This window comes from Hemiscyllium ocellatum, chromosome 30 (genome assembly GCF_020745735.1).
Source record: "Hemiscyllium ocellatum isolate sHemOce1 chromosome 30, sHemOce1.pat.X.cur, whole genome shotgun sequence".
Taxonomy (NCBI): domain Eukaryota; kingdom Metazoa; phylum Chordata; class Chondrichthyes; order Orectolobiformes; family Hemiscylliidae; genus Hemiscyllium; species Hemiscyllium ocellatum.
This window is the reverse complement of record NC_083430.1, coordinates 55,670,207-55,696,621: the sequence shown is the minus strand read 5'-3', so window position 1 is coordinate 55,696,621 and position 26,415 is coordinate 55,670,207. Positions and strand designations below refer to the sequence as shown.

The 26,415-nt window shown below is 43.3% G+C and overlaps 1 protein-coding gene across 1 annotated transcript in view; it reads left to right on the top strand.

Annotated features, from left to right (window-relative positions):
- The window catches only part of LOC132830158 (importin subunit alpha-7), a 105,053-nt gene that overhangs the window by 445 nt on the left and 78,193 nt on the right, over positions 1-26,415 (top strand). The window lies entirely within an intron of this gene.

Genomic DNA, 26,415 nt, shown 5'->3' with positions numbered 1-26,415 from the left:
GGGTGGAGGAGGAGGGGGGAAGGAAGGGGAGGAGGAGGCGGGGGAATGAAGGGGAGGAGGAGGAGGGGGAAGGAAGGGGGGAGGAGGGGGGGAGGAGGAGGAGGAGGAGGGGGGGAAGGAAGGGGGGAGGGGAAGGAAGTGGAGGAAGAGGAGGAGGGTCAAGGAAAAGGGAGGAGAAGGATGGCGGGGAGAAAAGGAGGGAGAGGGGATGGAAGGAGGGGTAGGGGCAAAGAATTGGAGGGGGCAGGCGAAGGAGGCAGCCAAGGAGTGGGGGGAGGGGTGTAGGGCTGTGGGCAGGCAAAGTGTGCCTGGAAGGGGGTGGGGAGGAGTGCAAAGGAGGGGGCGGTGAGGAGAGGGTGCAACAGAGGGGGGCAGGGACGAGGTGGCAAAGGAGCGGGCAGGGGGTGGAGGAGGGGTGGCATTGGGGGAGGTGGTGGGAGAGGTCGGACGGCGAGGAACGGGAGCAGAGTGGTTGGAGGTGAGAGGTGTGTTGGATAGGAGGTGGGGGTTGGAGAAGTGATGTTACAGTTGGAAATTGTGCGCTTTGGCAGGAAGGATAGAACAGTTGAATATTAATTAAATAGATAAAAACTGCAGAAAGTTATGAAACAGATTTAGGATCCCTCATCCCTCATCCCTCATCCCTCATCCCTCATCTCAACAAGCAAGCATTTTGTTCAGTGGGTGTTAGGAAAGAGAAATCGAATGCTGGCCTTTTATTTCACAGGGAATGGAATATAATGGTAGTGACGATGCTCAACCTATACGGAGCACAAGTAGGTCACAGCTGATATACTGTGAACAGTTTTAGGCCCTTTATCTAAGGAGGCAGTCTGGGTAAGTTCCACTAGGCTAATACCAGGTATAGAAATACTGTCTTCCCAGAAAAGGCAGCTGAGAATTATAATCAGCCAGGATCTCATGGAATAGTGGAGCAGACTTGATGGGCTGAATGGCCTGCTCCTGCATATTATAGTACTATGGTCATAATGGGGTACTGAGCTGGTTGATCAACAATGATTTTATTCGATGATGGAGCCGGCTGGAAGAGCCGACTGGCCTATTGCTGCTCCTGTCTTTCTATGATTCACTGAATTGTTATGCTAAAACAATTTCATTGTCGTTATTGAAGTCTGCAACTTGCCAATCTTATTTATCACCTTCTGTACACTTACAAACTTGTGCTGTAACCCTAGTTTATTACTTTCCCGCTTACATTGAATACATCTAAAGTCTTTCTCTTACTCTGATATATGGATCATTGGAATGTCTTCTGGGGCAGGTGGGACCTGTACAGTAAGGATGTGTTGCACCAAAATTGGATCGGCACCAATATCCTGACAGGAAAGTTTACTAGTGCCACTCAGTTTAAACTAGTGTGCAGTGTGGAAGAAACAGGTCAGTAGATCAGCAAGTGAAATAACTGAGGGAGGAGTCAGAGACTAAGCCCAGATTAGGTTTAGAGAAAGTGCAGACAGGGAGAGGTTACTGAACACGGCAGGATTGGTCATCTGAAGCGTATATAGAACATAGAAAAGAACGGCACAGAACAGGCCCTTTGACCCACGATGTTGTGCTGAGGTTTAATCCTAATGTAAAATATAGTAACTTAACCTACGCACCCCTCAACTCACTGCTATCCATTTGCACGTCCAGCAGTCGTTTAAATGTCCCAATGACTCTGCTTCCACCACCACAGCTGGCAATGCATTCCATGCATTCACAACTCTCTGCGTAAAGAACCTACCTCTGACGCTTCCTTTATACCTTCATCCTAATATCTTCAAATTATGACTCCTCGTACTCACTGACTCCAACCCACCGACTCCCACAGCTACCTGGATTACACCTCTTCTCACCCGACCTCTTGCAAAAATGCCATCCCGTATTCCCAATTCCTTTGCCGTATCTGCTTCCAGGGGGACCAGTTCCACCACAGAACACACCAGATGGCCTCCTCCTTTAGAGACTGCAATTTCCCTTCCCACGTGGTTAAAGATGCCCTCCAAAGCATCTCGTCCACGTCCCGCACCCCTCCAACCGTAACAAGGACAGTACACCCCGGTGCTCACCTTCCACTCTACCAAACTTCGCACAAACCAAATCATCCGCCGACATATTCGCCACCTCCAAAAAGACCCCACCACCAGGGATATATTTCCTCTCCACCCCTTTCCGCCTTCCGCAAAGACCATTCCCTCTGTGACTATCTGGTCAGGTCCACGCCCCCCCTACAACCCACCCTCCCATCCTGGCACCTTCCCCTGCCACCGCAGGAACTGTAAAACCTGCGCCCACACCACCTCCCTCACCTCTATCTAAGGCCCTAAAGGAGTCTTCCACATCCATCAAAGTTTTACCTGCATATCCACTAATATCATTTATTGTATCTATTGCTCCCGATGCGGTCTCCTCTACAATGGGGAGACTGGGCGCCACCTAGCAGAGTGCTTTAAGGAACAGCTCCAGGACACCCACACCAATCAACCACACCGTCCCGTGGCCCAACATTTCAACTCCCCCTCCCACTCTGCCGAGGACATGGAGGTCCTGGGCCTCCTTCATCACCGCTCCCTCATCACCAGACGCCTGGAGGAAGAACGCCTCATCTTCTGCCTCGGAACACTTCAACCCCAGGGCATCAATGTGGACTTCAACAGTTTCCTCATTTCCCCTTCCCCCACCTCACCCTACTTCCAAACTTCCAGCTCAGCACTGTCCCCATGACTTGTCCTACCTGCCTATCTCCTTTTCCACCTATCCACTCCACCCTCTCCTCCCTGACCTATCACCTTCATCCCCTCCCCCACTCACCTATTGTACTCTATGCTACTTTCTCCCCACCCCCACCCTCCTCTAGCTTATCTCTCCACGCTTCAGACTCTCTGCCTTTATTCCTGATGAAGGGGCTTTGCCTGAAACGTCAATTTCGCTGCTCCTTGGATGCTGCCTGAACTGCTGTGCTCTTCCAGCACCACTAATCTAGAATCTGGTTTCCAGTCATTCTTTTTATCTCCTCAGACCAGCCAGTCCTGCCCTGGGGAAAAGTCTCTGGCTATTGACTCTATCTATTCCTCTCATTATTTTGTACACCTCGATCAGGTCTCCTCTCTTCCTCTTTCACTCCAGAGAGAAAAGTCCGAGCTTATTCAACCTTTCTTCATAAGGTAAACCCTCCAGTCCAGGCAGCGTCCTGGTAAACCTTTGCACCCTCTCCAAACCTCTGTATCTTTCCTATAGTAGGGCAACCAGAACTGGACACAATATTCCAAGTGTGGTCTCACCAAGGACTTGTAGAGCTGCAGCAAAACCTTGCGGCTCTTAAACTCGATCCCCCTGTTAATGAAAGCCAAAACACCATATGCTTTCTTAACAACCCTATCCACTTGGGTGGCAACCTTGAGGGATTTATCTGGGATTGCACACCCAGATCCCTCTGCTCCACCACACTGCCAAGAATCCTGTCTTTAATCCTATTTTCAGCATTCAAGTTCAACCTTCCAAAATGCATCACTTCGCATTTATCCAGGTTGAACTACATCTGCCATTTCTCAGCCCAGCTCTGCATCCTGTCTATGTCGTGCTGCAGCCTGCAGTAGCCCTCTATACTATTGACAACACCTCCAACCTTTGTGTCATCTGCCAATTTACTAACCCATCCCTCCACCTCCTCATCCAAGTCATTTATAAAAACTACAAAGAGCAGAGGCCCAAGAACAGAACCCTGCAGGTCCCCACTCAACACTGACCTCCAGGCAGAATACTTTCCATCTACAACCACTCTCTGCCTTCTGACAGCCAGTCAGTTCTGAATCCAGATAGCCAAATCTCCTTGTATCCCATACTTCCTGACTTTATGGGCGGCACGGTGGCACAGTGGTTAGCACTGCTGCCTCACAGCGCCTGAAGACCCGGGTTCAATTCCCGACTCAGGCGACTGACTGTGTGGAGTTTGCACGTTCTCCCGTGTCTGCGTGGGTTTCCTCCGGGTGCTCCGGTTTCCTCCCACAGTCCAAAGATGTGCGGGTCAGGTGAATTGGCCATGCTAAATTGCCCGTAGTGTTAGGTAAGGGGTAATGTAGGGGTATGGGTGGGTTTCGCTTCGGCGGGTCGGTGTGGACTTGTTGGGCCGAAGGGCCTGTTTCCACACTGTAAGTCTAATCTTTATGAATGAGTCTACTGTGGGGAACCCTATCAAATGTCTTGCTGAAGTCCATATACATCACATCCACTGCTTGACCTGTCTTGACACCTCAAAGAACTCAGTAAATTTGTGAAGCATGACCTGCCCCTCACAAAGCCATGCTGAACTGCCTTTAATCACACTATGCTTTGCCAAATAGTCATAAATCCTATCTCTCAGAAATCTTGCCAAATCTGACTGGTCTGTAATTGCCAAGGGTTTCCCTATTGCCCTTCTTGAAAAGAGGAACAACATTCGCCTCCTTCCAATCCTCCGGTATGACTCCTGTGGAGAGTGAGGAGGCAAATATCCTCGCCAGCGGCTTAGCAACCGCCTTTCTCACTTTCTGGAGCAGCCTAGGATAAATCTGGTCTGGCCCTGGGGACTTATCAATCGTAATGTTTTCCAAACTTTCCAGCACATCAGCTTCTTCAGTCTTGATCTGGTCAAGACTGTATCCCAGCTCCTCTTAAGTTTTCATTTACAACATGTTCTCTTTCCTTGGTGAAAACCGAAGCGCAAAACTCATTTAGGGCTTCCCCTATCTGCTCAGACTCCACACACAAGTTTCCTCCGCTATCCCTGATCGGCTGTACCTTCTCTCTGGTCATTCTCTTATTCCTCACGTGTCAGTAAAATGCCTTTGGGTTCTCCCTAATCCTTCTTGCCAAGCCTTTTTCGTGCCCCCTCCTGGCTCTCCTCAGTCCATTTCTAAGCTCCTTTCTAGCATGCCTGTAATCCTCTAAAGCTGTGCTAGATCCTTGCTTCCTCCACATTACATAAGCTGCCTACTTCCTTTTGATGAGAAGTTCCTCTGTTCTAGGCAAGGAGTATACCAGGTAAGGCAGATGAGCTTAGAGTTTGGATATCTATATATATATAAAACTATGATAGGCAGTAACAAACTTGTAACAAACAGTTCTGCCAACCATCCAACCCAAACTTTGGGTCCACTACATGGATGTTACCTTTGTGATCACTAAACAAAACAAATTAGAAGAAACCTTCAAGACCATCAATAATACCCTTACTGGCATACGATTCACTAACTAGGAGGAAACCAAAAACAAACTTCCGTTCCGAGATGTCACAGTAGAGTGAAGAGCCAATGGGGAACCTCAAACCAACGTCAGCAGGAAAACAACACATATGGACCAAATATTGAACTACAAAAGCAATCATCTCAATAGCCACTCTCGAAGCTGCATTAGACGGTTACTTCAACGAGCCACCCCACACTACAGCACAGAGGAACCAAGAAGGGCAGAGGAAAATCACCTATACAGTGTTTCTCAACAACATTCCTAAACAAGCAGATTAACACGTCCAGAAACCCTAGCCATTCTCCCCTACATCAAAGAAATCTCGGCAATGACTGCCAGACTACTCGGACTTCTTGGCATCATGGTAGCCCACAAACCCACCAATGCACTAAAATAGCAGCCGATTAACTTGAAAGACCCTATACAGACAATCAGCAAAACTAATGTCATTTACAAAATACTTGCAAGAACTGTAACAAACACTACATTGGACAGACAGACAGAAAACTAGCCACCGGGATACATGTACATCAACTAGCCGCAAAAAGACATGTTCCACTCTCACTAGTATCCTTACATACAGATGGGAAAGGACACCACTTTGACTGGGGCGACACATCCATCCTAGGACAAGCCAAACAGAGGCATACACGAGAATGCCTAGAAGCATGGCATTCCAACCGGAACACTCTCAACAAACACATTGACTTGGATCTCATTTACCACCATCTGAGAAAAAGAACAGGAAATTACATCACCACAGGAAATTACACCACCAACCCAAGGAAACATAAATACATAAATAGAAAGCGGGTCACTAACACCAGTGCTTCACCGGAGGCTCACCGATGATGTTACCTAGTATGATGATGAAATGTCTGAAAGTGAACCTTCTGGCTCAACGAGCAAACTTACATCCAGAACCTCAGCCTGAGCTACAAATCTTCTCAAAATGCAATAATTATGATGATGTAGCTATTACAGAGACTTGGTTGAGAAAGGGGTGACTGGCAGCTTAATGTTCTGGGATTCAGGTGAGAGAGGGATGTAACAGGTGGGAGAGTTGTAATTGGAGAATATTACAGATGTAGAAAGGGAGGATACTTTGGATGGCTCATCCAGGAAGGCCTTATGGGTAGAGCTTAAGAGTAGGAAGAGTGTAATCACTTTGGGATTGTACTACTGGCTTTCCAGCAGTCAGCAGGCGTTAGAGGAATGGATCAGTGGAGAGATTATGGAAAATTTTTAAAATACGTTTGTTGTTGTGTGTGATTTTTAACTTTCCCTATTTTGACTGAAAATTATTTAGTGCCAGGGGCTTGGATGGTGGGAGGCGGTCAGGGGCGCAAAATTCGTTGTGTATCGAGTACATTTTTAAAAACAAGATTTACATAGACCAACTAGGGAAGAGACCGTATTAGATCTGGTATTACAGAATGAGCCCAAATGTTGAAATTTCAGAAGGGGAGGATTTCTTGAATCTTGGATGACAAGAGAAATTGAGAGTTTAGTCAAAAAGAAAAAAAAAAGAGGCATTTGTAAGGTTTAGGAAACTGAAGACAGACAGCACTTAAAGGAGCGAACTCAAACAGGAATTAGGAGGACTAAAAGGGACCATGAAATGTTTGAGGGTAGCTAGGGAAAGAGTTAGAACATAGAACATAGAAAAATACAGCGCAGTACAGGCCCTTCGGCCCTCAATGTTGCGCCGACCGAATCCTACCTAACCTACACTAGCCCAATAACTTCCAAATGCCTATCCAATGCCCGCTTAAATGACCATAAAGAGGGAGAGTTCACCACTGCTACTGGCAAGGCATTCCATGAACTCACAACCCGCTGTGTAAAGAATCTACCCTAACATCTGTCCTATACCTTCCACCCCTTAATTTAAAGCTGTGTCCCCTTGTAACAGCTGACTCCATTAGCGGTAAAAGGTTCTCAGTGTCGACCCTATCTAAACCCCTAATCATCTTGTACACCTCTATCAAATCTCCCCTAAACCTTCTTTTCTCCAACGAGAACAGCCCCAAGTGCCTCAGTCTTTCCTCATATGATTTTCCTACCATACCAGGCAACATCCTGGTAAACCTCCTCTGCACTCGTTCTAATGCCTCCACATCCTTCCTATAGTATGGCGACCAAAACTGCACACAATACTCGAGATGAGGCCGCACCAGAGTCTTATACAACTGCAACATGACCTCAGGACTCCGGAACTCAATTCCTCTGCCAATAAAGCCCAGTACACCATATGCCTTCCTCACAGAACTATTTACCTGGGTGGCAACTTTCAGAGATCTGTGTACATGGACACCAAGATCTCTCTGCTCATCCACACTACCAAGTAGCCTACCATTAGCCCAGTAATCCATCTTCTTGTTACTCCTACCAAAGTGAATGACTTCACACTTAGCTACATTGAATTCCATTTGCCACCTTTCTGCCCAGCTTTGCAACTTGTCTATATCCCGCTGTAACCTGCCACATCTTTCCTCACTATCCACAACTCCACCGACTTTTGTGTCATCCGCAAACTTACTCACCCAGCTTTCAAGCCCCTCCTCTAGATCATTTATAAAGATAACAAAAAGCAATGGTCCCAAAACAGATCCTTGAGGTACACCGCTAGTAACTGCACTCCAAGATGAACCTATACCATCAACTACTACCCTCTCCTTCCAGCCAGCCAATTTCTAATCCAAACCTCTAATGCACCCTCAATGCCATACCTCCGTAGTTTTAGCATTAGCCTACCATGAGGTACCTTATCAAACGCCTTACTAAAATCCATATACACAACATCTACTGCTTTACCCTCGTCCACCTCCTTAGTCACCTGCTCAAAGAACTCAATAAGGTTTGTGAGGTACGATCTGCCCTTCACAAAACCATGCTGACTATCCTTGATCACGTTATTCCTATCCAGATGTTCATAAATCTTATCCCTTACAATTCTCTCTAAGACTTTGCCCACCACAGAAGTCAGACTCACTGGCCTATAGTTACTCGGGCTATCCCTACTCCCCTTCTTGAACAAGGGGACCACATTCGCCATCCTCCAGTCTTCTGGTACTATTCCCGTTGACAATGACAACATAAAAATCCAGGACAATGGCTCTGCTATCTCCTCCCTAGCTTCCCAGAGGATCCTAGGATAAATGCCATCAGGCCCAGGAGACTTATCTATTTTCATCCTTTCCAGTATTCCCAAAACCTCTTCCCTACATACTTCAATGCCATCCATTCTAATCACTTGTGACTCAATATTCACACCAGCAACAGTGTCCTGTTCCTGAGTGAATACTGACGAAAAGTATTGATTTAGTGTCTCTCCAATCTCCTCCGCCTCCACGCACAACTTCCCACTACTTTCCTTGACTGGACCGATACCTACCCTAGTCATCCTTTTATTCCTGACATACCTATAGAAAGCCTTTGGATTTTCCCTAATCCTACCAGCTAAGGACTTTTCATGTCCCCTTCTCGCTGCTGTTAGCTCTCTCTTTATATCCTTCCTGGCTACCTTATAACTCTCAATCGCCCCAACTGAACCTTCACGCCTCATCTTTACATATGCCGTCTTCTTCCCTTTCACAAGGGATTCCAATTCCTTATTAAACCACGGCTCCCTCACAAGACCCTTAACTCCATGCCTGACTGGTACAAACTTATCAAGGACACTCAGTAGCTGTTCCTTGAACAATCTCCACATATCATTAGTATTCTTCTCTTGAAGCCTGTTTTTCCAATCCACACATCCTAAGTCATGCCTCACCGCATCATAATTTCCCTGCCCCCAGCTATAACTCTTGCCCTGCATTGCACACTTATCCCTCTCCATCACTAAAGTAAAAGTCACCGAGTTGTGGTCACTGTCCCCGAAGTGCTCACCTACCTCCAAGTCTAACACCTGGCCTGGTTCATTACCTAGAACCAAATCCAGTATAGCCTCACCTCTTGTTGGCCTGTCTACATATTGTGTCAGGAAACCCTCCTGCACACATTGGACAAACACCAACCCATCTAACGACCTCGAGCTATAGCTTTCCCAGTCAATATCTGGGAAGTTAAAGTCCCCCATAACAACCACCCTGCTACTTTCACTCTTCTCCTGAATCATCCTCGCAATACTATCCTCTACTTCTCTCCCCTCAAGGGCAAAAGATGGTATTAGTATTTGAGGTGCTAGATGTCTTAAAATGCATGACGTTTGAAAAAGTTACCTCTGAGCATAGCAGGAGCATAACATTGGTTAAGCCACTGTGTCCAATTCTGGTCTCCCTCCTATCAGAAGGATGTTGTGAAAGGGTTCAGAAAAGATTTACGAGGATGTTGCCAGGGTTGGAGGATTTGAGCTATAAAGAAAGGCTGGATAGGCTGGTGCAGTTTTCCCTGGAAGATCAAAGGCTGAGAGGTGATCTTTATCGAGGTCTATAACATGAGAGGCATGGTTAGGATAAATAGACAAATACATATCAGCCAGACCAGATAAAGCTCCCAGATTCCCTGAAGGGCATTCATGAATGAGATGAGTTCTTAATAGTAATCAACAATGGTTGCTTGATCACCATTAGACGAGCTTTTTTATGCCAGATTTTATTAAATTCAAATTTCCCCATCTGTCGTGGAGGGACTTGATCCCAAGGCCCCAGAACATTTGGATAAGTACCATGATTAGGAAAGGTTTGGAAGGATATGGGCCAGGAGCAGGCAAGTGGGACTAGTTTAGTTTGGGATTATGTTGAGTATGGACTGGTTGGACTGAAGGGTCTGTTTCCATGCTATATGACTCTGTGAAAGGAGAAATGAAATGCTGAAAGAACTCAGGTCGGGCACTTTCTGTGGAGAGAAAAACTGCTAACGTTTTGAGTCTGATTACTCTTGTTCACCTGTTGTATCTGTAGAGGTAAAGTATGGTAGAGTACTGTACAGCAAAGAATTCTTTTTAAAAAATAAAAGTCCACAACAAATCTTCTACTTTCTGGCAGCACAACCGGTGGGGTTTTTGCTGATGATGCAATGATGTCACTCTCGTGTTGCCACGTGAGACACTGACATGAAATATGCTCGAGAACTAAGGCATATTAAAATGGATGGTGACACTTTAAATGAGGAAGGATATACAAAAAAGAAACAACTTTGAAGCGAAAGAAACTTTAAAGGGGAAAAGTTTTAAAAGACCAGACTTCCATGTAACTTGAATTTCAGAGAATTGTACTGTTCTGTCATTTAAAATCTCTGTTTATTGCTAATAGTTCATTTAAATTTTGTGACCAAAGTAAATTTGAATGTCTGAAGCTTTTTAAGGATCACTAATAAAATTATCTTTTATGAAAAAAAAACAAATTACATCCTCGTGAAATAATGCAGCCCCTATTGTAGTACATTGCTACACCAACAATCTAATGTAGTGTAACTGATTATTTATTCTGCTTGAATAGGTGAGAGTGGGATTTGCCTGACTGACAATGCTAATGGTTAAAAAGAACACTAATAGCTACGTGAAGTTTATCAGGAGAAAGTGAAAACTGTGGATTGTGGAGATCAGAGTCAAGAGTGTGATGCTGCAAAAGCACAGCAGGTCAGGCAACATCCGTAAAGCAGGAGAATCGAGGTTTCAGGCATAAGCCCATCATCGGGAATGAGGCTTGTGAACCAAGGGATAGAGAGATAAATGGGAGAGGTTTGAGGCTGGGGGAGCAGTTAGCTGAGAGTGCGATAGGTAGATGAAGTTGGGGTTAATGGGAGTGAGGTCGATGATGCTCTTCAGCGTATCCGATCCACTTCCTGCACCTCCGCCCTTGAACTCACCCCTCCAACCCAACAAGGACAGAACGCTCCTGGCCCTCACCTTCCACCCCAACAACCTCCGGATACGTTGTGTCATCCTCTGCCACATCTGCCACTTTTAAATGGATTCCACCACCAGAGATATATTTCCCTCCCCACGCCTAACTGCATTCCCTCCTCTCTTGTCAGGTCCACCACCAACCCACCCTCCCCATCTCAGCACCTTCCTCTGCCACCGCAAGAATTGCTAAACCTGCTCCCCCTCCTTTCACCTGCGTCCAAGGCTGCAAAGGAGCCTTCCGTGTCCATCATAGATTTACCTGCATTTCCACACACTGTTGCTTCCAATGCGGTCTCCTCTACATTGGGGAGACAGGATGCCTACTTTCAGAACACTTCAGAGAACATCTCTGGGACACATGCACTGAAGCAACCGCACTACGCCATGGCCAAATACTTTAACTCCCCCTCCCACTCTACCAAGGACATACCGGTAGTGGGCCTCCTCCAGAACCGAACACCTGGAGGACAAATGCCCCGTCTTCCGCCTTGGGACCCTCCAACCACCCGGCATCATTGTGGACTTCACCAGTTCTCTTCCCCTCCCCCAACCCCCACCCCAGATCCAACCTTTTAACTGGGCACCGATCTCATGACCTGTTCTACCTGTCTCTATTCCTTCCCACCTATCTGCTCCACCCTCCTCTCCGATCTATCACCATTATCACCACCTTCATCTACTTATCGCACCCTTGCTACCTCCACCCCCACTCCCACCCCCACCTCCTCCCATTTATCTCTCTACCCCATTGGCTCACGAGCCGAATTCCCGATGACTGGCTTATGCCCGAAACGTTGGTTCTCCTGTTGCTCGGATGCTGCCTGACCTGCTGTGTTGTTCCAGCACTACACTCTCTATGTGAAGTTTATCAGGTTATTTATTTTATGAAATATTCAGTTGCAACACAAGTACGTTGGGAGGAAAACATAACAGTCTAATTTATTAAAGAAAGCAAAGCTTGCATTCGTTTAGCATTGTTTATGTCCTCATGACCTCACAAAGCAAACCTCAGCCAATGAGTTGCATTCAAAGTGTACCTCTGTTATGCAGGCAAGTGCAAAGTAAGGTCCCTGGGATGAATGACCAGTTAACCTGTTTTTTTGATATTAGATGCAGAATGAATGTTGACCAGGATACTAGAAGAATTAACTTCGCTTTTTTGTGAAAAAGTGCCATGGAATCTCGTGTATCAACTTAACCATTCTGACAATATTTTTATAGCAATCTTCAGAAGTGGCATTGCTGGGAAGGTTGCAATTTAATGCCCATTCTTAACTGTCTTTGACAGGGTGATGGTGATGATCCTCTATGAACTGCTGCAGTCATGTACTTGAGGTACACTGAAACCGCTGTTTAGAAGAAAATTCTCAGATTTTGCTCCTACGGCATTTAAAAGGCATCAGGATGGGTAGAGGTTTAGAGGGGTTATGAAGGATATCTGGTGGGTATGGATGAGTTAGACCAAAGGATCTGTTTCCATGCTATCCATGTCTTATGATTCTGTGACTCTATAACAGTGTCCAGTGATGATATTATTAGTGCCAGTGTAATTTATCACAATCAGGAGGTGGGATTGCTTTATAACCTACATTTATAGAACTAGCATACTAACACAAATGGACATAGAGCTATTCTGGGTTAATCTAGCTTTAGTTGAAGAATGTATAAATGCTTCGTACACTTAAGTCGAGACAATCATAGTACTTTTCCTTGTCTTTGGCAGTGCTTTGAGCAAATCTTTACCATAAAATGTAAAGATTAGATTTATTTTCTGGATAAATTCTTGCTGATTCAAAAACCATATGTAACCTTTGACGTAACAAGATTTAATCAAGGTATGGAAAATTATGAGGTTGGGACATTTTAAGTTGAGCAAAACTTCCTGTTCATGGAAAGATTGAGAACAAGAGGGCACAGATTTAATATAATTGGTAAGAGAAATAGCAGAGACGTGCAGAGAGGCAATTGACAAAAGTAGTTGAGGCAAGAGTAGAAACGTTCATGCAGCAACTGGTGAAGTTTTGGAAAGGCATTACCTAAACAATGGCTGGCAAACTTGATCTCTTCAGAAATGTGGAGCAGTCTTCCAACGGAGTCCATTACAGGACAGATGAAAATTTTGAAGGTATGGGGTAGTGGGCTGGTGATTGATTGGGAAGCTTGAGCAGTGTCCCCATTTTTATGCACTAGCTGTATTTTGGCAAGTCTTCATTGACAAAATACTGAAAAGCTTTTGACTTTGTAAAACAGCTTTTCAATGCATCAATGAATGTGTAAGGAAGTTGAGTAGTTGTGCTGAAGTCACATCATGTCATATGGTTGCACAGAAACAGGGCAAGGATGTGGCCAGTTACATGGTTAACCTCCTGATGTTCCAATCCTGTAGGTATAAAGGCCAGGATGTTGTTTTATTATTTTCTATAACTATTCATATTTTAATGTATGTAGCTGAATTTCCATGTGTCTTTGGACCTCCAATGTTCTAGCTTTTCATCATTTAGGAAGAACCTTGGTGTCCTTTGAGTGAACAGTGGATCACCTCCCCTGATTGCATTGAAATCCATTTGTCAACATCTTCCTTATTCACTTTTTCTCATTGTTTTTATGCTTCCATCTATTGCTTACAATATTGTCTGCCTTTGTGCCATTGGCAAATTTGGATAAGTGATATTCTGTTTCTTTATCTAAGTCATTCATGAATACGCTCAAGTCGTTGAGGCTGAGTACTGATGATCTTTGACTTCTCTCACAAGTGCCATATCTTTGCTAACAATCCTAATAAGAATTAATAACTTCTGTAGCAATCATTTTAGACTGTAGTTTTTTTTTTGATGCCCCCATTTTGGCTAGAGATAATGAGACATTGCAGAAAATTAATGTTTGTAAAATACTACTGGAAAAGGTAATGAGACTAAAAGTTGATAGATCTTTAGAACCTGGTGGTTTTCATTCAAGTGTAAAAGGAGTTGTCTACAGAGATGATTCATTGGGGATTATCTTTCAAAATTCTATAGATTCTCAGATTACTGTGGATTGGAATGTCACAGATGTCACCCCACTATTTAAGAAGGGATCAGAGAAAACATGAGCTGTAGGGAAAGTGCTAATGATCTGATTGACCACAGTCCTCGTGGATTTGTGAATGGAAAATAGTGTTTGATGAACTTGAAGCTTTACTAATAAAGGGACCCATTGGATGTAGTATATTCTGATTTTTAGACAATTATAAAATTCCCTACAGGAGGCTGGTTAGAAAGACTAAAGCAAATGAGATGGGGGTAGTGTATTAATGATTGGTCGGCTGACAGACAGAAAGCAGAGAGGAAGTAAATAGATGATTCTTGTGTTAGTTGGCTGTGTACTGGGGTATTGCAAGGATCAGAGCTTGAGTCCAATATACATCAATAATTTGGAGATGGAGACCAAATGTAATATAATACTTCTAAATTTATGGTTGGTAAAAAGCAAAGTGGGAATGTGTGTATTGTGAGGAAGATATAAAGTGGCTTCAAGAAGATTTGGGCAGGTTTTGTGAATAGGCAAAAACATGGGAGTCTGTTCACTTTGTGGTCAGAGAAAAATGATGAGCAGAGTATTTCTTAAATGGTAAGTAGTTGGGAAAGAGTAAATGTATAAAATGAGTTAGGTGACCTTGTCAATAAGTCACTGAAGGCTAGCACACAGGTGCAGCAAGCTATTAGGAAAGCCAATAGAATGCTAACCTCTATTTCAAGACAATTGGAATACAGGAGCAGTGAAAGTCTTGTGTCATTTCCATAGGAGGTTGGTTAGAATACAACTGGAGTACTGTGTGTAGTTTTAGTTTCATATCAGGTAATATGTTATTGCCATTGAAGGAGCACAGCATATGTTTTTTAGACATGTTTCTGAGAGGATATCACTGTTCTTTGAAGAGAAACTGGGTCTGTGTACACTAAGAAATGTGAGGTGATGTCATTGAAGCCTGCAAGATCAAATGTTCTGAAGCTTGATCAAAGTTGTGCAGCTTAAAGATTATCTTAAAGAATTAGAAGTAGGGGAAATTAATTCCTGTGTCATTTTTGCAGTTGAATATATGTCAGCCACTGATGGGTTAAAGGGAGGAGAAACACCAGCCAGAATCAATGGGCAGAAATTTTACAAGGGCAGGAAGCCTGGCAAGATTACAGAGCCAGTACGGGTTGAGGCCATAAAAGAAATTAAAATCCATATTGAATAGCTCAATTCTGAAGCACTAGAATAGTGCATTACATTCATTGATCAGCTTGGACAAGTTTGTTGGGTGAATGGAGCCAGGCCAGTTCAGGTAAGATAGAAGCAATAGAAATTTGCACGGTTTGAAGTTTGGGAGGAAAGCCAAGGGATAATATGGGATAAACCATTTAAGACTGATAATGAGATGTTTCCTCACCCAAAGACTGGTGAGCTTGTAGAATTCACTGCTACTGAAAGCAGTAGAGGCCAAAACTGTGTGATTTCAAGGAGTTAGATGTAGTACACGGGCTAAAAGCATCCAAGGATGTGGGCAAAAATGAAACAGACTATTGTGTTGGATTATTCACTATGATCATAATTAATGACACAGCAAGCTCCAAGGGCCAAATAGCCTACTGCTGTTTTCTATATTTCCCTAACTATGAAATTGATTCAGCTCAGCTCTGACATGAACAGAAAGCAGTCCGATTCCTTTGAAAGTTTCCTGGGGTGTTTTAACACCGAGTCAGGTTCCATCAAATCCAAATCTGACACAGGAAGCGTGTAACCAACAAAGCTCACTTCTTGTGCCTTGAGCACCTTGGTAGACTTTCACTCCCTTCTTCTGGAGGCAGAAGCATCAAGGTAGCTACTTCTGTCATGTCCACCTCTGATTTTGAGGATTCAACAGTATTTGATGTAGAGAGTGAATCATTGGGTCCCTGCAGTATTTCTGAAGGCTCCAAGGAGCAGGGCAAGTTTTGCTCCCACACAGTCACCAAATTTGCAGCTTTCAAATGATCCACATGCTTATTCAAGACAGTTGCACCTACTCAAACTTCGTAAGTCACTGTTTGTCATCTCAAGTATATCATGCCTCTTACGCATGCGGGGCTATTTCCACGAATCTTGGACCAAACTTTTGTCCCCCATATCAAACCGTCTGTTTGACTGGGGGAGTCTTGAGTGTGGCATGGGATGCTATGAGCAGCCCCAACCTCAAACCCTGCTCTCAAATCTGCCAGCTTTGTCCGGTGTGGCCTACATGTGATTCTAACCCATTGTAGTGTGGTTGACTCTCAACTTTTAGGATTGGCAATAAATGCTGACCTAGCCAATAATCCCTACATCCCATGACCCAGTTTTTAAAAATGGGTGTTTGGGACTGCTTTCCTTGAAGAGAATAGGTTTGATAGAAATATTCAAAATCATCGGGGATCTGGAGTAAATAGAGATTACTGTTACTGGAAGGATTGAGAAAGAACAAATAGCAGTAAATCAGGGCTTTGGGGAGAAGACAGGGAGTAACACTAGGTAAATTGCTTCTCAATTTAAGGAGTTTGAGAACATAAAATGCTGTTGATTGCTTGACTTATGTTGTCAGAGCTGGCTTGGATAATCTTTTCAGCCAATTTAAATGGTGCATTCAAGACCCACTCCAGACAATAACAGTGCAGTATTGTTAAATTTGAATTCCTTCAGATCAAATATTAATAGAAGCAACCATCTGTCATTTCAAATGGCCATAAAACATTGCATAGCACTATTATGTAAAGAACTGCAAAAGAGTTATTCCAGTGTCTTAGATAATATTTATTCCTCAATTGATATCATCAAGACAGATGATTTGGCCATTTTTTCCATGTTAGTGGCACTTTAAGGTGAGCAGTCTGTGAATGTATGAAAAGAAGCAGATCGATATATTTTAATTGGTAATATTTTGAGTGTAATTTGTAAAAGGTTTGCAAACGAATTAACTAAAATCTTTACTGCTACCCCCTCCCCTGTATTTCTTTTCAAGTTTGTGTCGTAGTCAGAAAAGTTTGTTCGTTTTGGTGATAGGGATTTGCAATTGCTATTTTTCTCTGATCTCTTGAGTATGAACAGTTTGTATTGGAAGTAGTACGTATACTTGCTAATATAAATTAACATCTGAAAACAAGTATATTAAGGAAAAAACACGGTTTCTACAAGAGTAGGTCAGAGGCTAGGAATATTGCAGCGTATCATTCTTCTCCTGACTGCCCAAAGCCTGTCCATCTACAAGGCAAAAGCTAGGAGTGTAATGGTATACTCCCCACTTGCTTGGATGGGTACGGCTCCAACAATCCTTAAGAAGTTTTACACCATCGAGGATAAAGCACTACAACCAAAGCATCTACCACCAATGTTCAGTAGCAGTAATGTGTACTTTCTACAAGATACACTGCAGAAATTCATCAAAGATCCTCAGACAATCCCATGACCACTTCTATCCTGAAGAACAAGGGCAGCAGAAACATGGGAGTGCCACCAATTTCCCCCCCAAGCCACCCACCATCCTGACTTCATAATATATCTCTGTTCCTTCACTATTGCCGGGTCAAAATCCTGGAATTCCCTTCCTAACGGCATTATGAGTCAATCCACAGCGGGTAAACTGCAGCAATTCAAGAAGGCAGCTCACTGCTGCTTTATCAAGGGCAACTTGGGATGAGCAGCAAACGCTGGCCAGCCAGCAATGCCCACATCCCATGAATGAATTTTTAAATAAAAAGTATAAGGTTCCATCTTGAAGACAGTATATGTTTCCAAAGTGAGAAAAGATGTCAATAATAGCTCATGGTTATAATCTAACGTACAATTACATAGGCAACTGATTTGTAAGCCAGTTACATGAGACCTGAAGACGGAAGTGATGGAGAACACAGTAATAATTCAATGAGGATTTAAGAGACATGAGAAAACAGAAGCTCATTAGTCATCAAAAACAAAATAAGGGAAGGAATATAATTCAAGGTGACCACACATTTGGCATCAGAGCATGTAAAGACCAGTGGCATTAGTAAGCATGTTGAATGTCTTTATTGAAAATACTGTACCACTGATGCTTGTGACAAACCCTGACCATCTATTGCATTTACAGTGCTTACAAATTAGAGCATAAAAGATTGAATGAAATCTTAATTTCATCTTCAAATATAAAATCTTCTATTATTCAAATTTTGGCTGATAAAGGGACCAAAAAAATTTGTTACTCATGGAGGTACGAGAGGCTGATTAGTCTTTGAAGTTGGGAAAGGTATTATTTTGTCTCCAGAAAGTTAGCTAAGTAAAAATGTTGGAAGTTGTGTTTTTGTTCCATTGTGTGGATCGCAATCTGTCTGAACAGATTGATTTTAAACTGTGTTTTAGTATGTGGTGTTATTATGGGAGTGGTACCAAAATTCCCTATTAATTTATGTTGACCTTATCTTAGGAAGCGATCTATCTGGAGACCATGTGCTGCCTCCAGGGGTTTCCATAAGATCCATTGAAGTTGTTAAAGATAAGGATGTATCAGCAAGATGAATGGACTTGGAAGAACATTTGCCTGACTTTGAATCTGTTGTGAAGAAGAATGGTTTGACTCAAATGGTGTCTGAACATTGGAAAACCCAGACTTCTGAGATTAAAAAGGCACTGAAATATCAGATTGACCAGAAAGAGAATTTAAATTTAAGCCAAATGAAACTGAGCTCAAGCTACATTATTTTCAGGAAATGCTTAAAGCAGCTGAAGAAGAACCTACGATTTAACAGGAAGAGAATGATTCAGCTGTTTGGCTGGCTGAGACTTTATTTTCACTGAGAATTTCTTTACTGACCTAGAGAATAAAAGGCCTACAGCCATGAAAAGAGCACGGAAATCCAAACATAAAACCTGAATAAAGTGGTTTATCAACTGTGTTTAAAAGTTAGTGCCCTATTGACAATGTAATGTTTTGTTCTAAAGAAGAACTAAAGGACATACTGACAGGACATGAGAAAAGGAGTTGTAATACAGGACTTTGTCTTGATGTACAGCTTTTGGGTAATGGCATAATCAGTAATCATAGGGATTGTCTCTATCAAGAACCACGCTGGTACTTAAAGTTACCCAGACTACCATTTGTATAATCATTTAAGAATACTGGAAAACTGCAAAGTATAAAAGGTGATATTCTGTGATAATGGTGAACACAAAGCCCTAGCAAGAAAGCAAGTTCTTACTTACATGAGAGAGAATGTTAATGACCCAAATATGTCAAACTTCAATGCTAACTGTGGATTGTTGAGTGGTAATGGGTTAATCTGTGTAAGAATGTTGATGTGAATTGTGAACCAGTGAGCTGGGAGGAAAGGTTGATTTAAATATATTGTGTTTAGCACATTCATTGTTAAAATACGTGAAAAGTTCTTAATCACATAAAATCAGGTTATAGTCCAACAGGTTTAATTGGAAGCACTAGCTTTCCGAACACTGCTCCTTCATCAGGTGATTGTGGAGTACATAATTGTAAGACATAGAATTTATAGCAAAAGTTTCGTGTAATGTAATCAAATTATACATTGAAAAATACCTTGATTGTTTAAGTCTCTTGTCTGTTAGAATGACCATGTTAATTTCACTTCTTTCATATCACATAACACCAATTGTTACAGTTAACCTGAGAATGTAACTTTTCAAAAAAAAAGTTGCATATGAAAGAAGTGAAATTAACATGGTCATTGGAACAGACAAGAGACTTAACAAACAATCAAAGTATTTTTCAATGTATAATTTTGGTTACATCACACTGTAAACCTTTGCTATAAATTTTGTATCTTACAGTTGTGTACTCCACAACCACCTGATGAAGGAGCAGCGTTCCAAAAGCTAGTGCTTCCAATTAAACCTGTTGGAGGTGTTGTGTGATTTTTAACAGTGAGCAATGAAGGGGTTTTTGGCCTTTTTACATGTCAAATCGGAGAGCTTTTGTGGCAAACTGCTCGAAGGTCCACCTACCCCAGACATTGTTGTAATGTGTCTGAACAGATTGATTTAAAATATCTAAAAGCTAAATAGACCCTTTCTGTAGTTTGGAGTACAAGCTACCTCTTGTATATTGTATAGGCAATATTCCTTTAACATGTTTATTATAGTGAAAGTCATAATTTTCTATCTTGTCATTTTTCATAATTGACTGAAAAGATAGTCAGTCACCACAAGGATTGTAGTATTTCACTGTGACCATTGTAAATTAGCTACCCTCATCCTTTTGGACCCGTCTCCATAGTGCCTCTCTACTATTACTTGTATTTTTCTGTCTAATTAGAGCCAGAGAATTATTAGCAGTGGATTTTCTTCCTGCTTTGGCACTTTGCCTCTGGTATCATCCAAGGATAAGTTCTTTATTTCTTTTTGTTTTCATAGGATGTAGGCGTCACTGGTAGAGCCAGAATTTGCTACCAAACTCTAATTACCACTTAAGTGGCTTGCTAGGTGTCAACCACATTGTTTTGGATCTGGAGACGATACCAGATGAAGACAGTAGATTTACTCAGACCATAAGACATAGGAGCAGTAATTAGGCCATTCTGCTCGGTCTAGTCTGCTCCACCATTCAATCATAGCTGATAAGTTTCTCAACCCCATTCTCCTGCTTTCTCCCCATAACCCTTGATCCTCAAAAACCTATCTACCTCCGTCTTAAATATACTTAATAACCTGGCCTCCACCGCCTTCTGGGGCAATGAATTCCATACATTCACCACTCTCTCTGGCTGAAGAAGTTTCTCCTTATCTCTAAAAGGTTTTCCCTTTACTAAGGTATTCCCCCTGGTCTATCCAATCAATGGAAACCTCTTTCCAGCGCCTACTCTGTCCAGGCAATTCAGTATTCAGTAGATTTCAATTAGATCACCCCCACCCCCAATCCTTCTAAACTCCATTGAGTGTAAACCCAGGGTCCTCGAACTTTCCTCAAATGTTAAGCTTTTCTTTCATGGGACCATTCTCAAGAACCTCCTCTGAACACACTGTAGGGCCAGTATACCCTTCCTGAGATATGGAGCCCAAAACTGCACACAATACTCCAAATGTGGTCTGACTAGAGTCTTGGAGCCTTGGAAGTACATCCTTGCTTTTATGTTCAAGTCCTCTCAAAGTAAATGCCATCATTGCATTTGCCTTCCTATCTAGTGATTCAACTTGTGAGTTTACCTTGAGAGAATCCTGGACTAGAACTCCCAGCTTTATTTGCACTTCAGACTTCTGAAATTTCTCCCCATTGAGTAAATAATCCATGCCTGTGTTCTTCCCAAAAAAGTGCATGAACTCGCACTTTCCCACACTGGTATTCCATGTGTCACTTCTTTGCCCACTCTACTAACCTATCCAAATCCTTGTGCAGCCTCCCTGCCTCCTCATTGCTACCTGTTCCTCGACCTATCTTTGTATTGTCTGCAAACTTAGCTAGAATGCCCTCAGTTCCTTTATCTAGATCATAATGTATAAAGTGAAAGCTACTGTGAAGAATGTTGGTGAACTACGTAGGCTTTTCAGCAATCATTGTAGTCAACTTTTGCTGAGACTAGCTTTATAATTTCAGGTTAATTTAACTTGAATTCCTTCAACTGCTATATTGGCATTTGAATCCATGCTCTCAAATCATTATCCTGGGCCTCAGTCCAATGACTGTATGACAATGTCACTGACTCCTCTATTATTTCTAAATTGTCAGACTGCTTATCTGGAATCCAGTACTGGATGACCAAAAATTGCATACTGAAAAGACTGAATCAATGTTTATGGTCACTACTAAAATCTAGCCCCCAATTATCAAATCCATGTAGAGTTAGGCCATATATCTACCATGATCTTGTTGAATGGCAAAACAGATTCAAGGGGAGCGAATGGCCTTCTCCTGTTCCTGTTAGCTTGAGTGTCTGTTTTACGGGACCAGTGATTTTATGACTATGCCGTCACCTACTCATCTGGTTGATTTGCAGTCTTGATGTCATATTTGATCTGAGGTGAGCTTCTGATCTCTTATTTGTACCATCTGTAAGAAAGCCTGATTCTTCCTCTGTAAAATTGTTCAAATTCGCCCTTATCTCAGTTTATATGCTGAAACCCTTATCCATACTTTATGTCACTCCTTTTAAACCTACTACCTGAGATTGCATTTTTGCTCATCTGATCTAATATCTCCTTATGTGATTCCTTATAGTAATTAAGTTATACTGCTCCTGTGAGTGCTTTAGATCATTAAAGGTACAGTTAAATGTATGTTGCAATTCTTTATGTAGGTGCTAAAACAATGCCATCATTGATGATAGTTTGTCACTTTTCAATGGTCAGTAATGAAATTGAGCGTGATAGCAGGCGTAAGGTGCTGAATGGCCTATTCTTGTTCCTCGATCATACGAATATGGGACTCGAACATAACATGGGAGCATGATTAGGCCATTTGTTAATCTACCAATCCTGTTCTGCCACTTGGTAAAATCATGACTGATGTGGTTTTGGTGGGAGAAAGTGAGGACTGCAGATGCTGGAGTTCAGAGTCAAAGATTGTGGTGCTGGAAAAGCACAGCCATTCTGACAGCTTCTGAGGAGAACAAGAGTCGATGTTTTGAGCATAAGTTCCTCATCAGGAATGTGGGGAGCCCAAGGGAGCTGACAGATAAATGGGAGAAGGATAGGGCTGGGGCAAGGTAGCTGGAGATGTGATAGGTAGATTAAGGTGGGGAGTGATGGTGTTAGGGTGGAGTGGATAGGTGAGAAGATGGACAGGTAGGACAGTTCAAGAGGGTGGTGCCGGGTTGGATCTGGGATAAGGTGGTGGGAAGGGGAGATGAGGAAACTGGTGAAATCAACATTGATCCCATGTGGTTGGAGAGTTCCAAGGCAGAAGATGAGGTGGGTGGCTAGAATTTGCTGGTGGAAGAAGTCCAGGAATTGCATGTCCATGGTGGAGTGGGAGGAGAAGTTGACGTGTCCAGTCACAGGGCGGTGGTGTGTTTGCATGTGTCCCAGAGATGTTCTCTGAAACGTTCCATAATTTGGCATCCTATCTCCCCAATGTAGAGGAGACCACATTTAGAGCAACAGACACAGTAGATAACATGTGTGGAGGTGCAAGAAAATCTTTGTTGGATGTGGAAGTAACCTTTGGCCTTGGACGGAGGTGAGGGGAGAGGTGTCGGCGCAGGTTTTACACCTCTTGCGGTGGCAGTGGAAGGTACTGGGAGTGGAGGGTGGGTTGATTGGGGGGTTGCCTGACCCTAACAAGGGAGTCGCAAAGGGAATGGTCTCTGTGGAACGCAGATAGATGTGGGAAGGGAAAAAAATCTCTGGTGGTGGGGTCTGTTTGTAGAGGGTGGACAAGGCAGAGGATGATATGTATCTGGAGGTTGGTTGGGTGAAAGGTGAAGAATGGGAGGGGGGGAGGTGTTGAGGAGGTGTGCTAGAGAGCATTGTTGACCATGTGGGAGGGGAAATTGCAGTCCTTGAAGAAGGAGGTCATCTGGGATGTTTTGAAGTGGAATTGATCCTCCTTTGAAGCTGATGTGGGTAGGCAGTAGAATTGTGAGTAAGTGGTAGTGTTTTTGCAGGGGAGAGTGGGGGGAGGTGTAGTCCAGGTTGCTGTGGGATTTGAAGGGTTTGAAATAGATGTCCATGTTGTCTTGGTTACTGGAAATGGAGAGGTCCAGAAAGGGGAGGGAGGTATCCGAGATGGTCCAGGTGAACTTGAGGTCGGGGTGGAAGGTGTTAATGAAGTTGATGAAGTGTTCAACCTCCTCGTGAGAGCATGAGGTGGTGCTAATAGAGTCATTGATGTAGCGGTGGGAAATGGTGCCTGTATAGCTGTGGAAGATGGACTGTTCCACATATCTGATGAAGAGGTAGGCATGGCTCAGGCTTATGCAGGTACCAATGGCTACCCCTTTGCTCTGAAAGCCATGGGCACCCACATGGGCCCGAGCTATGCCTGCCTCTTCATCTGGTATGTGAAACAGTCCATCTTCTGCAGCTACACCGACACCATTCCCCACCTTTTCCTCTGCGACATCGATGGCTTTATCAGCGCCACCACATGTTCCCACGAGGAGGTTGAGCACTTCTTCAACTTCACTAACACCTTCCACCCTGACTTCAAGTTCACCAGGACCATCTCGGGCACCTCCCTCCTTTTCCTAGACCTCTCCATCTCCATTTCCAGTAACTGACTCAACACAGACATCTACTTCAAACCCACCGAATCCCACAGCTACCTAGACTACACCTTACTCCCAATTCTTCCCCCTATGCCACATTCCAGAGAACATCTCTGGGACACACGCACTAAGCAACCCCACTGATCTATGGCCAGACACTTCAACTTCCGCTCCCACTGCACCAAGCACAAGCAAGTCCTGGGCCACCTCCACCACCACATTCTAGCCACCCGACACCTGGAAGAAGAATGCCTCATCTACTGCCTTGGGACCCTCCAAACACATGAGAACAATGTGGATTTCACCAGTTTCCTCATGTCCCTTCCCCCCCCCCCCCCCCCCCCCCCCACCTTTATCCCAGATCCAACTCTCCAACTCAGCACCGCCCTCTTGAACTGTCCGACCACTCCATCTATCTGCACCACCATCCACTCTGACCTATCACCATCAGCCCTCACCTTTATCTACCTATTGCATTTACAGTTACTTTCCCCTCAGCCCCCTCTTATTTATCTCTCAGCCTCCTTGGGCCTCCCACATTCCTGATGAAGAGCTTATGTGCAAAATGACAACTCTCCTGCTCCTCAGATGCTGCCTGACCAGTTGTGTTTTTCTAGCACCACACTTTTTGACTCTGATCCAGCTTTAGTCTCAATGCCACTTTCTTGTCTACCCCCATAACCCTTGACTTCCTTGTCTATCAAAAATCTATCAAATGTGTCTTGAATAAATTTAATGGCATGATTTCCACGACTTTCTGGGGAAGATAATTTCACAGACTAACAACTCTGAGAGAAAAATAATTCTTGTTCTTAAATTGTGTCCCTATATTTGTATGGTTGTGCGAAACTTCTCAACTTGAATGCTCCACTTCCATTGCAGTAAATTCCAGTTGTCCTTTGCCTTCCAAATAACTTGCTATTCCTGCATTCTGAAGCTTTTTAAACTTCCATCAGGATTGCTGGCTAAGCCAGCATTTATTCTGCATCCGTATAATTTTGTGATTCAAGTAACAGGAAGCCCAGAACCCTTTTTTTTAGATTAGACTTACAGTGTGGAAACAGGCCCTTCGGCCCAACAAGTCCACACCGACCCGCCGAAGCACAACCCACCCATACCCTTACATTTACCCCTTACCTAACACTACGGGCAATTTAGCATGGCCAATTCACCTGACCCGCACATCTTTGTGACTGTGGGAGGAAACCGGAGCACCCGGAGGAAACCCACGCAGACACGGGGAGAACGTGCAAACTCCACACAGTTAGTCGCCTGAGTCGGGAATTGAACCCGGGTCTCTGGTGCTGTGAGGCAGCAGTGCTAACCACTGTGCCACCGTGCCGCCCACCAGGGTGATTTGTGCTGATGTTGTATTCTTCCTGCCAAAGTGGACAAGTATGCGTTTTCCCAAATTAAACTCTATCGGGCAAATGTCTGCACATTCACTTCCCTAACTCCATCCATTTGCAGACTCTTCACCTCCTTTTCACAACTTTATTTCCTGCCTTTCTTTGTGTCATCAGCAAACTTAGTTACCATACTTTCAGCCCCCGGATCCATGTCATTGATATTGTTAATTGTTGAAGCCAAAACTCTGATGCATGTGGCACTCTACTTTTATCCCTAAACCGTTTTTTTCTGTTTGCTAACTAATCCTTTATCCATGCTAATCTGCAACGCCAACAGCATGTACTCTTATTTTGTATAGTAAATTCTAATGAGGTAACCTTGTCAAATACCTTTTAGAAATCTAAGTGCACCATATTTGCCAGTTCCCATTTATCCACCTTGTGTGTTTCTTCATCAAAAAATTCAAAATTTAAACACTATTTCTCTTTGACAAAGCTATATAAACTCTGCCTAATCTACGCATGTAATCTTTTTAATGGATTTTAGTAATTTCCCTAACTAGCCAATAGTTTTCCTGCTTTCTATCTACTCCTTTTCTTGAATAAAAATGTTACATGCTCATTTTCCAATTTGCTGTTTCCTTTGCAGGACATGAGAAATTTTGGAAGACATTAACAAAGCATCTACTACCTCTAGAGCAATTTTTACAATCCTAGAATGCAAGGCATCTGACGCTGGAAATTTGTCAAACGTTTTAGTTCCAATAGTCTTCCCCCATCTTATTCCGAAGATGGTGATTACTTTACTTTA